The following is a 15,281-nucleotide window of genomic DNA, read 5'->3' as shown; positions in this document are numbered from 1 at the left end:
AGATGGAAATGACTGCTTAAATGATTATATACACAAAGATATTTTCATTGTAATTGCAGACAATTCATTAACCAAAGAATGGCACTAAATTGTAGAACCTCACTTGGGTAGTGTTGGAGTTTCCTGGTGCCACCTAAAATCAGATCACCAACTATCCTACTTTGGGTATGAACTGCCTTAAGGATTGGCTAGGCCTAGATGTTTCAGGGTCCTCAGGATAGTCAGCTCTCCCATGTGACCAGTGCATCTTTATAATGCCACTCAGTTCAAAGTCAAACAAGGCTGACTGTCACATCCACCCTGCCATCCACTATAATATGTTACTTCAGGAAACTGACTACCTACCTGAGGCTTGGTTTCTTCGTCTGTCAAGCAAGCATGATAGTCCTGCTTTTCCAGGTTCTCATGAGGAACAGTGATCCAGGCAGGCAAGTAGAAGCTGCCAATGCAGCCGTGAGCATTCAAGTTTCTACTTGGGCCTCCAAGCACCACAGGTATGCTTGTGGTTCTGTCTGGCTCCACGTGGCTTTGGCAGGAGAAAGGGAGCCTGCCTCACTCTCTTGCTGGACACTGCAGGAAGATGTTCTAAGCCTCCCCTCCAGTCTTTGTGGAAAATTATAATAGGAAGTGATTTGGGGCAGGCTCCCTGATTCTTATGACTTTCTCCACCTCTGAGTTCACTGAGACCAAAGGAGCTTTTCCCAGTGAAAAGAGAAACATTCCAATCTATTGACATAAAAATGCCCATGGGATAGTCCAGGGGAAATCATCAGACAGGAAGAAGATGGAAGAAATTGCATGGCAGAGGCTTCAGGAGAACACAAGGTCTCAGGGTCAAGCATGCAAAGTGAGAGAGGGAGCTCATGCTCCTGCCAGTTCCTTCTGCTGAACACGTACCCTTAGCACAAAGAGCAAACACGCACACACAAGCTTTAAAAATACAAAAAACAAATGGGAAGTTTTCCCTTGGAAAAAAATTACAACCTCTGGCAGAAAACCACGAAGGTAATTGCGAGAGACGGGGCCCATCTCGGCCCATCGATGCTAAAGCACGGCCTCTCCATACATGAAAGCTCCTGCTTGCTGGTCAGGCCAGAACCCCAGGCCACACCTTCCGCTCTCTCTGGTTCTCCTCAGGGAGGATTTAATCTTACTGCCAGCTGGCAGTGAATCCGGACAAATTGGCAGGGTCCCACCTTGCTTTAAGTGAATGCATGTGCACCTCTCAAGCTCACAGAGGATACTCATTAGCCTGCTCCACTGCCCCTTTGAGGGAGGTTAAGGTGGCCCTGTCTACCAACACCGACAGAGCCCACCTCTTGAAACCACCACACCCCCCAACCTTGAGGAGGAGAAAGGAGGCCTTTGCTCCCCAAATCCCTGTACATAGAAAGACTTTCTATTCAGAGTTACATGCTGGCTCCTCATGCACCAGTCTCCCTACATATTACTGTGGCTATGTGCTATGTCCAAGTGGAAAGAAGTTGGTAGAGCTGAAAACTCCCCAAAAAGTTAGCCATTGAGTATGACTCTAAATATGCCCCAGGGAACACAGCCCAGAAAAATTGTTAATTAAATCTCAGTGGAAAACTAAGTCTGACCACAGTCAACTTGAGTTTAACATGGATCAGCTAAGAAGTAATGGAGACCCATCCTGTGATCACACTAGCCGGAACTTTGTCACCTCCCCAGGCCACCATCTGCTGAGGAGGCCTGGAATCAGGGCAGATGCACAAGACTTCGAGGGAAGGATGGATAAAGGGAAGCCTGAGCAGTTGGAGAATTTCTATTTCACCCATGCCCCTTCCCCTTCTCCTCTGAGGGGTCTGCTTTTTCTACTTTGTCACATTCTCTCTCTGACCCCATTTTAGATGAACTCTTTAAAATAATGAATTTCCTATTTGATGACTCAGTTTATCTCTTTGATAAATGGAGAGGGCATCGATTGCCGAAGCTGCCATCAACTGCCTGTATGGGTTGGGCTGGTCGGGTGCGGTAATTAGCAAATGTTTAAGGACAGAAGAGTCAGTTCCATAGTTCTGGTTATTCACAATCTCTACAGTTCTTCTTATATATCTACCAATTCCACCTCCAGGAATTCCTCCTAGAGAAATATGCAATGATTTATGACTCAAACTAGTAACAGAAGTGTTATTTATAAAGGCAGAAAAAAACAAATGTTAAAAAGTAGAAATGTACTTGAATGAGTTATAGCACAAAGGAATACTTCTAAACCAATAATAATTATACATTATTATGTATTTATCACAAAAATGTGTTCACAATACATGAAGTAAATAAAAGGGGATCATAAGCAGTATGATCTCATTTTGGTGAAATGAAATAGCAAAAAAATAGGAAGAGAGAAAAATAAAGACAGAGGAGGGAGAAAAGGAAAGAAATAATCTAAGGATATGTCTTTTAAAATGCTTCTTGCCTGTAATCCCAGCATTTTGGGAGGCCAAGGCGGGCAGATCACAAGGTCAGGAGATCAAGACCATCCTGGTTAACACGGTGAAACCCTGTCTCCTACTAAAAATACAAAAAATTAGCCAGGTGTGGTGGCGGGCACATGTAGTTCCAGCTACTAGGGAGGCTGAGGCAGCAGAATGGCATGAACCCAGGAGGCGGAGCTTGCAGTGAGCTGAGATCATGCCACTGCACTTCAGCCTGGGCGACAGAACGAGACTCCCAATCAAAAAACAAAAAAATGCTTCTCTATGTAGTGACGTTTTCTTTATGCTTATCATGTGGTATAAATTTTCCTTATAAATTTCTTTTTTTTTTAATTAGAGAGGAAAATCATGCTATTTAAGCAAGGGCATGCGCACACACACACACACACGAATCTGTCAACTTCACTGTCCTGTCTCTGAGATGAAATGCCAGTCTGCCAGCTTCCTGTGGAGGGGCCGGGGCCGGCAGGCTCCACCACCCAGTGGCTTGGAGCATGTTCTTGCAGTACTTGCCCACCATTCCACCAGGCTAGGCGGCACCTGGCCAAGGTGAGGAAGAAGGGGTGTGGAGGAGCAAGACAGTAGGATGCCTGGCTATCCAAGTTCTCCTATTACTAGCACAGGCTTATGAAGCAAACCAGAGCTCCTGTTACAGAATATTTTTGTTTTCCAAACTTAAAATACTGAATCGACTGGAAAAGGAGAACGTCTTGAAGGGCTCTGCTAAGTAGATTATTTCACTCCATGGCTTTACATTCGAAGTCAAACTAGTTTAAATGTTTGCTTCCTGTTGGGGAGCAGGGTGCACTGCTGTCCCAACAGTGGCTGCCTTGCTAAGGGTCACAGAGTATGACACTTAGTGCTCTACAGGAGGTGGCAGGTCCCAGCGGCAGCACCAGCTCCAACAGTTTGGCATCACACTTCATTTTCCAGGCCTCAGTTCCCCCTCTGTAGTAATGGGTACTATGTATTCACTAATAACCAGCATAACAGTCAGTACTCTTCATGCTCTGTTAGAGGAGCTCCATGGGGAGCTTGTGGGGAGGGGGAATAGTGACTTAAGTGGGAGCCAAGGAAGAAGCTAAATGGGCAATGCCTTGGACCCCCAATCCCCAATATAACCAGAGCAGCGCCGCACCTTCTCTCTTTTATATATTTAGGTTCAAGGGAAGGATTTATTGGAAAACAGAGTTTTACAATTATGACTTAGCCACCAAACTAATAATGTAGCTCTGATACACACACACACACACACACACACACACACACGTTTTTTTTTTTTTTTTTTTGAGATGGAGTCTCGCACTGTCACCAGACTGGAGTGCAATGGTGCAATCTCGGCTCACTGCGACCTCTGCCTCCGGGATTCAAGCGATTCTCCTGCCTCAGCCTCCCAAGCAGCTGGAATTACAGGCACCCACCACCACACCCAGTTAATTTTTTGTATTTTTAGTAGAGACAGGGTTTCACTATGTTGGCCAGGCTGGTCTCAAACTCCTGACCTCATGATCTGCCCACATCGGCCTCCCAAAGTGCTGGGATTACAGGCATGAGTCACTGCACCCAGCCCTGATATTCATTATAATAAAGTATTACCTCGAAGCACAGTGAACTTATAATTATGTTTCAGCTGAGACAGGCATTGATTTCTGGACTCTTTTTCCTATTTTCAATGTGATTCACTCATGCAGAGGAGGGCTGCCATCTTTGGGTATAATCTCAGAAATAAGATTCAAACATTCAGCAAACAAAGATGTGTTATTAAGTCATCCTCCCATAAAGAGAGTGAGAAATCCATGAACCTGGCATCTCTACAAGGCACCTGGCACCAATTATTCCTGGCCCTGGCTAAATGGCTCCGCATAAGAGTGCTCAAAAATAAAGTGGAGCTATTTTGGGCTCTTTACTTGGGTTTTATTAGGTATTTTCTTTCCATATGAGGAAATAGTTCATTGCTCTGTTCTCCATGGTACCTGCTATTTAGCAATGGTGATGTCTATGTTTGTGCATATGCACCTACATGCAATGCCCTTTGGTGGCATTTTGCATTTTAGAAATGCATCTGCATTTTAAAATGGTGGACATCTGCATTTTAGAAGTACTTTGAGGGGAATATATGCCAGTTTTATTTCTTAAAATAACAGCCATCTCAGTCTGTTTTCTGTTCCTATGACAGAATACCTTAGACTGGGTGATTTTTAAAGAAGAATTATTTATTCTGGTTCTGGAGGCTGGGAAGTTTAAGGGACTTCTCACTGCATCATAACACAGTGGAGGGCATCACGTGGTGACAGCAAGAATGTGCAGGTCAGCTAGGGTCTTTCTTCCTCTTATAAAGCCACCCATCCCATTTTGGGGACCCCACACCCTCATGATCTTATCTAAACCTAATTTCCTCCAGAAGGCCTCATGTCCAATCAACATATGAATTTGGGGATTAGGTTTCCAAAACAGTCAAACCATAGTAACAGCACCAAAGCAGAACTTTCACAGCTATCTGATCGAGCAAACCCCAAAATTCCTTCCTTTCCTGGAAATAAGAAGGAGAAAGAAGAGAGGAAACAGAAAGAGGAAAGGAAGGGATGGGAAGGTAGAAGAGATGAGAAGGAAGAGTAGAAATTAAAATTCATTTTATAGCAAGCTTTTTAATATCAAGTATGCTAGATTTTGGTTCTGGGCTTGGGAATTCCTAGCCTGTGCCATTTTCATGATCTTGAAAAACAAAACCATCTATGGGAAGGGCTGCCATGTGGACCTGGATTTGATTTTATTGCATTTTGCTCTCATCTCTTCTGGAGTGTTGGTGGAGTCCATGAGAAGCGTGAATGTCATTTTGACAGAATCCAGAGCAACCTAGCCAAAAAAAAAAAAATTCCTCTCTCTCTCTCTCACGCGCACACGTGCACACACACATACACTTGATAAAGATTGTCAACTGCTCACGACTTCATGCTGAGCCCCCTTTCCCTGGGCCAGCCCACATCTGCCCAGGCAGTGATGAAGCTCTTGGTAACCTCCTTGAGAGGTGTGACTGTTGCCTGCATGTTGTTGTCCGTGAAAAGTTGACGTTTTCTTATTCTGAAGCATTTGTGTGTATGTGTGTGTATATATACATGAAAAGGCTTGGAAGGTTGATAAATTTTTCCACCTCTGGCACGTTTTTATAATATAGTGCTGAAAAAAAAGGTGACTTCAATGGTAGGTTTGAGTTTGTATTTTAGCAGATATACTAGGAAGAGAATGTCTCTGAATTTCACAAAACATCTGTATCCTGATGTGTGCTGGCAGTGACCATAAAACTAACATGTATTGGGTGACACCATATTCAGAATCCTCTCTGGGCCCTTCGCCTGAGGTAACTCATTTAATCCTCACAACTCCCCAGTACAGTAAGTCCTGTGGTTCTCCTCATTTTAGGCAGGAGTTTGAAACTGGTCCAGTCATGCAGCTAAGAAATGCTAAGCAAGACTGGAACGCAGTCCTCTAGCACCAGAGATTGAAGAAATACACAAACAGGTGGAGGAAGGAGGGGAAAGGTAAAATCTAGGTGTAGGATTGCTAAGTCTTATGATAAGTGTATTTAACTTTATAAGAAACTTAGCAAGCTGTTTTTAAAGTTTTTATTTCAATTTTGAATTATTCATTGCTAGTATACAGAAGTACAGTTGATTTTAATATAATGAATTTGTATGCTGCAATCCAGTTAAATTCACTTATTGGATCTAATAGCATTTTTCTAGATTGAGATTTTCAGTGTAAGCAATCATGCCATCTGAAAGAGTTTTATTGCTTACTTTCCAAATTGTATTTCTTTTATTTCCTCTTCTTGCCTTGTTGCACTGACTAGACCCTCTAGGACAATGTTGAATAGAAATGGAGAGAGACATTTACAGAACAGTCCATCTAACAGCCACTGAACACACATTCCTCTCAATTGCCCATGGAACTTTCTCAAGGATAGATCATATGTTATGTCACAAACTTAATCTTAACAAATTAAAGAAGATTTGAATCATACCAAAATGGTATAAAACTGGAAATCAATGACAGGAGGAAATTTGGAAAATTTACAAATACATGGAAATGAGACAATGCACTATTGAATACCCAATGGGTAGAAGAAGAAATTAAAAGAGAAATTTTAAAATTCCTTGTGACAAATTAAAGTGGAAATGCATCATATGAAAAACTATAGGATATGGCAAAAGCAGTCCTAAGAGGGAAGTTTATAGTAACAAACACCTACATCAAAAAAGAAGAAATATCTCAAGTAAACAATCTAATACTGTACCTCAAGGAACTAGAACAAACTCAACCCAAGGTTAGTAGAAAGAAAAATTAATAAAAATCAGAGCAGAAATAGAGATTTAAAAAGCAATATAAAGATCAATGAAACAAAGGGTTGGCTTTGTGGAAAGATAAAATTGACAAACCTTTGGCCAGACTAAGAAGACTGGCTAAAGAAAAGACTCAATAAAATCAAAGATGAAAAAGAAGACATTACAGCTGATACCACAGAAATGCAAAAAGTCATGAGACTATTATAAACAATTATATACCTACAAACTCGATAATCTAAAAGAAGCTAATAAATACACATACAATATACCAATATTGAATAATGAAGAAATAAAAAATCTGAAAAGATCAATAGTTAGTAGGGAGATTGAACCAGTAATAATACTATAAAATGTCTTCCATCAAAGGTTCCACCCAGAACCTGACAGCTTCACTACTGGATTCTACAAAACATGTAAAGAAGAACTAATACCAATTCTTCTTAAACTATTCCAAAAAATTGAAGAGGATGGAATACTTCCAAATTTATCCTATGAATAAGTTTGATGCCAAACCTGACAAAAATACACACACACGAAAGAAAACTGCAAATGAATATTTCTGATAAACTTAGATGCAAAAATCCTCAACAAAATCCTAACAAGCCAAATTCAACGGTACATCAAAAAGGTTTCCCACAGATCATCATGGCGGATGGGAGGCAGGACTAGATTGAAGCTCTGACTCGGACAGACAGAGCAGCATGCGGAGGCTCAAATCATGAAGTTTAGCTCCAGAATGACTGCGAGAACAAAACAGGAATCCTGAGAGGACCCACAGACCCTCTGAAGGAAGTAGACTGCTTCTGCAGGACCCTGGAAATGCCCCAACTACTGTAAGTGCCCCAAACTTTGAAAGTAGGAAGGGGAGACCCTCCACTCCCAAACACAGCCGCCCACTGGGGAAAATAAAGGTCTAGTTTGCGGGATAAGTTTCCAACCTTACCTGAAGCTGAGTCAAATTAGAGAACTGAGCAAATTAGAGAACTTTCTCTACAGGGGTAGAGAAAGCAGCAGGAAAGACTGTGAAAGCTCACTCGGTCCCCAAGCAGGCCATTCCTGCCTGGCACCACAGGGACCCTTCAGGAGGACAGCCAGAGGCATGGGGGAAAATGCTACAGGAAAAACAAAGTCTCCAGCTGAACTCTGTAATAATTTGAACCAGGTGAGAAGCCTCCTTGCCAGAACTTGGTTGGGGGGAGGGAGCGAATCCGGTGTGCAGACTCCACAGGTCAGGGAAAAACCAAAGTTCTGTTCTTTCTCAGTGGGAGGTGGGTAGCCTGGGGCAAGCTCTCAAGCCTGGCTCACCCACTGCCTGGAAACAGACTCAGGGCTTTTATGGGGGGTATGGTGGGAGTGAGACCAGACCTTCAGATTGCATGGGAGCTGGGTAAGGCCTGAAACTGCCCACTTTCCCCCACTTCCCTGACAACCTGCATGACTCAGCAGAGGCAGCCATAATCCTCCTAGGTATACAACTCCATTGACTTGGGAACCCCATACCCCACAGCAGCCGCAGCAAGACCCACTGAAGGAGAGTCTGAGCTCAGACACACCTAGCCCTGCCCCCACATGACGAGCTTTCCCTATCCACCCTGGTAGCTGAAGACAAAGGGCATATAATTTTGGGAGTTCCAGGGCCCTGTCTACGGCCAGTTCCTCCCCGTACTACCACAGCTGATGCTCTCTGGATAGCACTATCTCCCAGCAGAAGGCCAACCAGCACAAAAATAGAACATTAAACCACCAAAGCTAAGAACTCTCATAGAGTCAATTTCACCCCCCCACCACCTCCACCAGAACAGGTGTTGGGATCCATGGCTGAGAGAGCCATAAATGGTTCACATCACAGGACTCTGTGCAGATGACCCTCAGTACCAGCCTGGAGCCAGGTAGACTTGCTGGGTGGCTAAACCCAGAAAAGAGATAAACATCACTGCAGCTCAGTTCACAGGAAGCCACATCCACAGGAAAAGGGGGAAAGTACTATATCGAGGGAACACCCTGTGGGACAAGAGCCTTCAGCCCTAGACCTTCCCTCTCACAGAGTCTACACAAATAAGAAGGAATCAGAAAACCAACTCTCATAATATGACAAAACAAGGCTCTTTAGCACCCCCAAAACCAAGAAGAAAACCCGGATTTACCTGAAAAAAGAAATCAGGAGGTTAGTTATTAAGCTAATCAGGGAGGCACCAGAGGAAGGTGAAGCCCAATGCAAGGAAATCCAAAAAAAAATGATACAAGAAGTGAAGGGAGAAATATTCAAAAAAATAGGTAGCATAAAGAAAAACCAATCAAAACTTCAGGAAATATTGGAGACACTTATAGAAATGCAAAATGCTCTGTAAAGTCTTGGCAATAGAATTGAACAAGGAGAAGAAAGAAATTTAGAGCTCGAAGACATGATCCCTGAATTAACCCAAACCAACAAAGACAAAAAAAAGAATAAGAAAATATGAACAAAGTCTCCAAGAAGTCTGGGATTATGATAAATGATCAAACCTAAGAATAATTGGTGTTTCTGAGGAAGAAGAGAAATCTAAAACTTTAGAAAACATATTTGGGAGAATAACTGAGGAAAATTTCCCCAGCCTTGCTACAGACCTAGCCATCCAAATACAAGAAGCACAAAGAACACCTGGGAAATTCACTGCAAAAAGATCATCACCTAGGCACATTGTCATCGGGTTATGTAAAGTTAAGATGAAGGAAAGAATCTTAAGAGTTGTGAGACAAAAGCACCAGGTAACCTATAAAGGAAAATCTATCAGATTAACGCCATATTTCTCAGGAGAAACCCTATAAGCTAGAAAGGATTGAGACCCCATCTTCAGCCTCCTCAAACAAAACAATTATCAGTCAAGAATTTTGTATCCAGTAAAACTAAGCATCGTATATGAAGGAAAGATACACTCTTTTTCAGACAAACAAATGCTGAGAGAATTTGCCACTACCAAGCCACCACTACAAGAACTGCTAGAAGGAGCTCTAAATCTTGAAACAAATTCTGGAAATACATCAAAATAGAACCTCTTTGAAGCATAAATCTCACAGGACCTATAAAACAAAAATACAGTTTAAAAAGCAGAAACAAAAAAAGCAAGTTACACAGGCAACAAATAGCATGATGAATGCAATGGTATCTCACATCTCAGTACTAACATTGAATATAAATGGCCTAAATGCCCCACTTAAAAGATATAGAACTGCAGAATACATAAGAACTCACCAACCAAATATTTGCTGTCTTCAGAAAATTCACCTAACACATAGGGACTCAAATAAACTTAAGAAAGGGGTGGAAAAAGATATTCCATGCAAATGGAGACCAAAAGCAATCGATCAGGGGTAGCTATTCTTATATTAGACAAAACAAACTTTAAAGCAATCGCTGTTATAAAAAAGACAAAGAAGGACACTATATAATGATAAAATGACTAGTCCAACAGAAAAATATCACAATCCTAAATATATACATGCCTAACACTGGAACAATTACTACTAGACCTAAGAAATGAGATAGACAGCAACATAACAATAGCAGGGGACTTCAATACTCCACTGACAGTACTAGACAGGCCATCAAGACAGAAAATCAACAAAGAAACAATGGACTTAAACTATATCCTAGAACAAATGGACTTAACAGATATTTACAGGACATTCTACCCAACGATTGCAGAACATACATTCTATTCATCAGCACATGGAACAGTCTCCAAAATAGACCATATGATAGGCCACAAAGCAAGTCTCAAAAAAATTAAGAAAATCAAAATTATACCAAGTACTCTCTCAGACCACAGTGGAATAAAATTGAAAATCAACTCCAAAAGGAACCCTCAAAACCATGCAAATATGTGTAGATTACATAACCTGCTCCTGAACAATCACTGAGTCAACAATAAAATCAGGATGGAAATTTAAAAATTCTTTGAACTGAATGATAATAGTGGCACAACCTATCAAAACCTCTAGGATTCAGCAAAAGTAGTGCTAAGAGGAAAGTTCATAGGATCAAATACCTTCATCAAAAAGTGTGAAAGAGGACAAATAGACAATCTAAGGTCATACCTCAAGGAACTAGAGAAACAAGAACAAACCAAACCCAAACCTAGCAGAATAAAAGAAGTAATGAAGATCAGAGCAGAACTAAACGAACTTGAAACAAACAAAAAATGCAAAAGATAAATGAAACAAAAAGCTGGTTCTTTGAAAAGTAAATAAAATTGATAGACCAATAGCAAGATTAATCAAGAAAAGGAGAGAAAAAAACCAAATAACCTCATTAAGAAATGAAATGGGAGATATTACAACTGACACTACAGAAATATAAAAGATCATTCAAGGCTACTATGAACACCTTTACGCACATAAACTAGAAAATCTAGAAGAGATGGATAAATTCCTTGAAAAATACAACTCTCCTAGCTTACATCAAGAAGAATTAGACAAATAACAAGTAGTGAGATTGAAATGGTAATTTTAAAATTACCAACAAGAAAAGTCCAGGACCAGAGGGATTCACAACAGAATTCTACCAGACATTCAAAGAAAAACTGGTATACATCCTTTTGACACTATTCCACAAGATAGAGAAAGAGGGAACCCTCTCTAATTCATTCTACAAAGCCATCATTACTCTAATACCAAAACCACGAAAGGACATAACCAAAAAAGGAAACTACAGAACGATTTCCCTGATGAAGATTGATGCTAAAATCCTTAACAAAATACTAGCTAACCAAATCCAACAACATATCAAAAAGATCATCCACATGATCAAGAAGGTTTCATATCAGGAATGCAGGGATGGTTTAACATATGCAAGTCAATAAATGTGATATACAACATAAACAGAATTAAAAACAAAAATCACATGACCATCTCCATAGATGCAGAAAAAGCATTCAACAAAATCCAGCATCCCTTTATGATTAAAACTCTTAGCAAAATTAGCATACAAGGGACATACCTCAATGTAATAAAAGCCATATATAACAAACCCACAGCCAACATAATACTGAATGGGGAAAAGTTGAAAGCATTCCCTCTGAGAACTGGAGCAAGGCAAGGATGCCCACTCTCACACTCCTCTTCAACACAGTACTGGAAGTCTTAGCCAGAGCAATCAGACAAGAGAAAGAAATAAAGGGAACCCAAATCAGTATAGGGGAAGTCAAACTGTCACTGTTTGATTATGATATGATCATTTACCTCAAAAACCCTAAAAACTCCTCCATAGAGTTTCTATAACTGATATAAAAAAAAATTCATCCAAGTTTCAGGATGCAAGATTAATGTACACAAATCAGTAGCTCTTCTATACACCAACAGTGATGAAGCTGAGAATCAAATCAAGAACTCAACTCTTTTACAATAGCTGAAAAAATAAAATAAAATACTTAAGAATATACCTAACCAAGGAGGTGAAAAGCCTCTACCAGGAAACTACAAAACACTGTTGAAAGAAATTATAGATGACACAAACAAATGCAAACACATCCCATGCTCATGGATAGGTAGAATCAATATTGCAAAAATGACCACACTGCCAAAAACAATCTACAAATTCAGTGCAATCCCCATCAAAATACTACCACCATTCTTCAGAGAATTAGAAAACAACAATCCTAAAATTCATATAGAAACAAAAAGGAGCCCACATAACCAAAGCAAGACTAAGCAAAAAGAACAAATCTGGAGGCATTACATTACCTGACTTCAAACTATATTATAAGCCCATTGTCACCAAACCAGCATGGAACTGGTATTAAAACAGGCATATAGATGAATGGAACAGAATAGAGAACCCTAGAATCAAGCTAAATATTTACAGTCAACTAATTTTTGACAACACAAACAAAAATATAAAGTGGAGGAAGGTCACCTTATTCAAAAAATGGTGCTGGGATAGTTGGCAAACCACATGTAGAAGAATGAAACTGGATCCTCATCTCTCACCCTATAAAAAAATCAACTCAAGATGGATCAAAGACTTAAATCTAAGACCTGAAACTATAAAAATTCTAGCCGATAACATTGGAAAAACCCTTCTAGATATTGGCTTATGCAAAGACTTCATGACCAAGAACCCAAAGCAAATGCAACAAAAACAAAGATAAATAGACAGGACCATTAAACTAAAAAGCTTCGGCACAACAAAAGAAATAATCAACAGTAAACAGACAGCCCACAGAGTGGGAGAAAATCTTCACAATCTATAAATCTGACTAAAGGACTAATATCCAGAATCTACAGCAGACTCAAACAAATCAGTAAGAAAAAACAATCCTATCAAAAAGTATGCTAAGGACATGAATAGACAACTCTCAAAAGAAGATATACAAATAGCCAACAAACATATGAAAAAATCCTCAACATCACTGATGATCAGGGAAATGCAAATGAAAATGACAATGCAATACCACCTTAATCCTGCAAGAATGGCCATAATCAAAAAATCAAAAAACAGTAGACATTGGCATGGATGCAGTGATCAGAGAACACTTCTAATCTGCTGGTGGGAATGTAAACTAGTACAGCCACTATAGAAACCAGTGTGGAGATTCCTTAAAGAGCTAAAAGTAGAACTACCATTTGATCCAGCAATCCCACTACTGAGTATCTACCCATAGGAAAAGAAGTCATTATACAAAAAAGATACTTGCACACGCATGTTTATAGCAGCACCATTCACAATTGCGAAATCGTGGAACCAACCCAAATGTCCATCAATCAATGAGTGGATAAAGAAACTGTGGTATATATCTACACAATGGGATACTACTCAGCTATAAAAAGGAATGAATTAACGGCATTTGCAGCCACCTGGATGAGGTTGGAGACTATTACTCTAAGTGAGGTAACACAGGAATGGAAAACCAAACATGGTATGTTCTCAGCAATGTATGGAAGCTAAGCTATGAGAACACAAAGGCATAGAAATAACACAATAAACTTTGGGGACTTGGGGAGAAGGGTGGGAAAGGAGTGAGGGATAAAAGACTACAAATAGGGTACAGTATGTACTGCTTGGGTGATGGGTGCACCGAACTCTCACAAATCACCACTAAAAAATTTACTCGTGTAACCAAATACCACATGTACCCCAATAACCTATGGAAAAAAAAACTCTGAAAGTAAATTAAAAATAAAAAATTAATAAAAATAAAGCTATATGTCTTCTGAAAAAAAGAACTAAATGCAATCTTACTTCTTAATTAAAAGACAAAGAATTACAAGTCCTTAAGGTAGTAAAGTTATTCCTGTGAATATGTGAGCAGAGATTCAACTTTGCCTAATTAAATTACAGAAAGAGACCCCTTCCCAATCAGATTGACAAAGAATGAAAATAAATGCTAATTACCAGTGCTGCTAAGAGTGCAATAAAACTTTCACTCTTTAAAAAAGTTGGGGGCGGGGGGCGGAGCAAGATGGCCGAATAGGAACAGCTCCAGTCTCCAACTCCCAGCGCGAGCGACACAGAAGACCGGTGATTTCTGCATTTTCAACTGAGGTACTGGGTTCATCTCACTGGGGAGTGCCAGACGATCGGTGCTGGTCAGCTGCTGCAGCCCGACCAGTGAGAGCTGAAGCAGGGCGAGGCATTGCCTCACCTGGAAAGCGCAAGGGGGAAGGGAATCCCTTTTCCTAGCCAGGGGAACTGAGACACACAACACCTGGAAAATCGGGTAACTCCCACCCCAAAACTGCGCTTTAAGCAAACAGGCACACCAGGAGATCATATCCCACACCTGGCCGGGAGGGTCCCACACCCACGGAGCCTCCCTCATTGCTAGCACAGCAGTCTGTGATCTACCGGCAAGGCAGCAGAGAGGCTGGGGGAGGGGCTCCCGCCATTGCTGAGGCTTAAGTAGGTAAACAAAGCTGCTGGGAAGCTCGAACTGGGTGGAGCTCACAGCAGCTCAAGGAAACATGCCTGTCTCTGTAGACTCCACCTCTGGGGACAGGGCACAGTAAACAATAACAAACGCAGCAGCTGTGCAGACGCAAACGACTCTGTCTGACAGCTTTGAAGAGAGCAGTGGATCTCCCAACACGGAGGTTGAGATCTGAGAAGGGACAGACTCCCTGCTCAAGTGGGTCCCTGACCCCTGACTAGCCTAACTGGGAGACATCCCCCACTAGAGGCAGGCTGACACCCCACACCTCACAGGGTGGACTACACCCCTGAGAGGAAGCTTCCAAAGCAAGAATCAGACAGGTACACTCGCTGTTCAGAAATATTCTATCTTCTGCAGCCTCTGCTGCTGATACCCAGGCAAACAGGGTCTGGAGTGGACCTCAAGCAATCTCCAACAGACCTACAGCTGAGGGTCCTGACTGTTAGAAGGAAAACTATCAAACAGGAAGGACACCTACACCAAAACCCCATCAGTACATCACCATCATCAAAGACCAGAGGCAGATAAAACCACAAAGATGGGGAAAAAGCAGGGCAGAAAAGCTGGTAATTCAAAAA

General features: G+C 41.1%; 1 long non-coding RNA gene across 6 annotated transcripts in view; it reads right to left on the bottom strand.

Moving 5' to 3' along the window:
• LOC119618262 (uncharacterized) overlaps positions 1 to 15,281 on the bottom strand; it is a 230,138-nt gene that overhangs the window by 60,950 nt on the left and 153,907 nt on the right. For 5 of the 6 annotated variants that reach the window (XR_012093485.1, XR_012093484.1, XR_012093482.1 and 2 more), the window contains exon 1: positions 346 to 658. The exons of the other annotated variant lie outside the window; for it this stretch is intronic. This is a non-coding gene — a long non-coding RNA (uncharacterized lncRNA). Of the gene's footprint in view, positions 1 to 345; positions 659 to 15,281 lie in introns of those variants that run through there. 6 annotated transcript variants of the gene reach the window in all.

This window comes from Chlorocebus sabaeus, chromosome 7, assembly GCF_047675955.1.
Source record: "Chlorocebus sabaeus isolate Y175 chromosome 7, mChlSab1.0.hap1, whole genome shotgun sequence".
Taxonomy (NCBI): Eukaryota; Metazoa; Chordata; class Mammalia; order Primates; family Cercopithecidae; genus Chlorocebus; species Chlorocebus sabaeus.
This window is presented reverse-complemented; position numbering and strand designations above follow the sequence as displayed.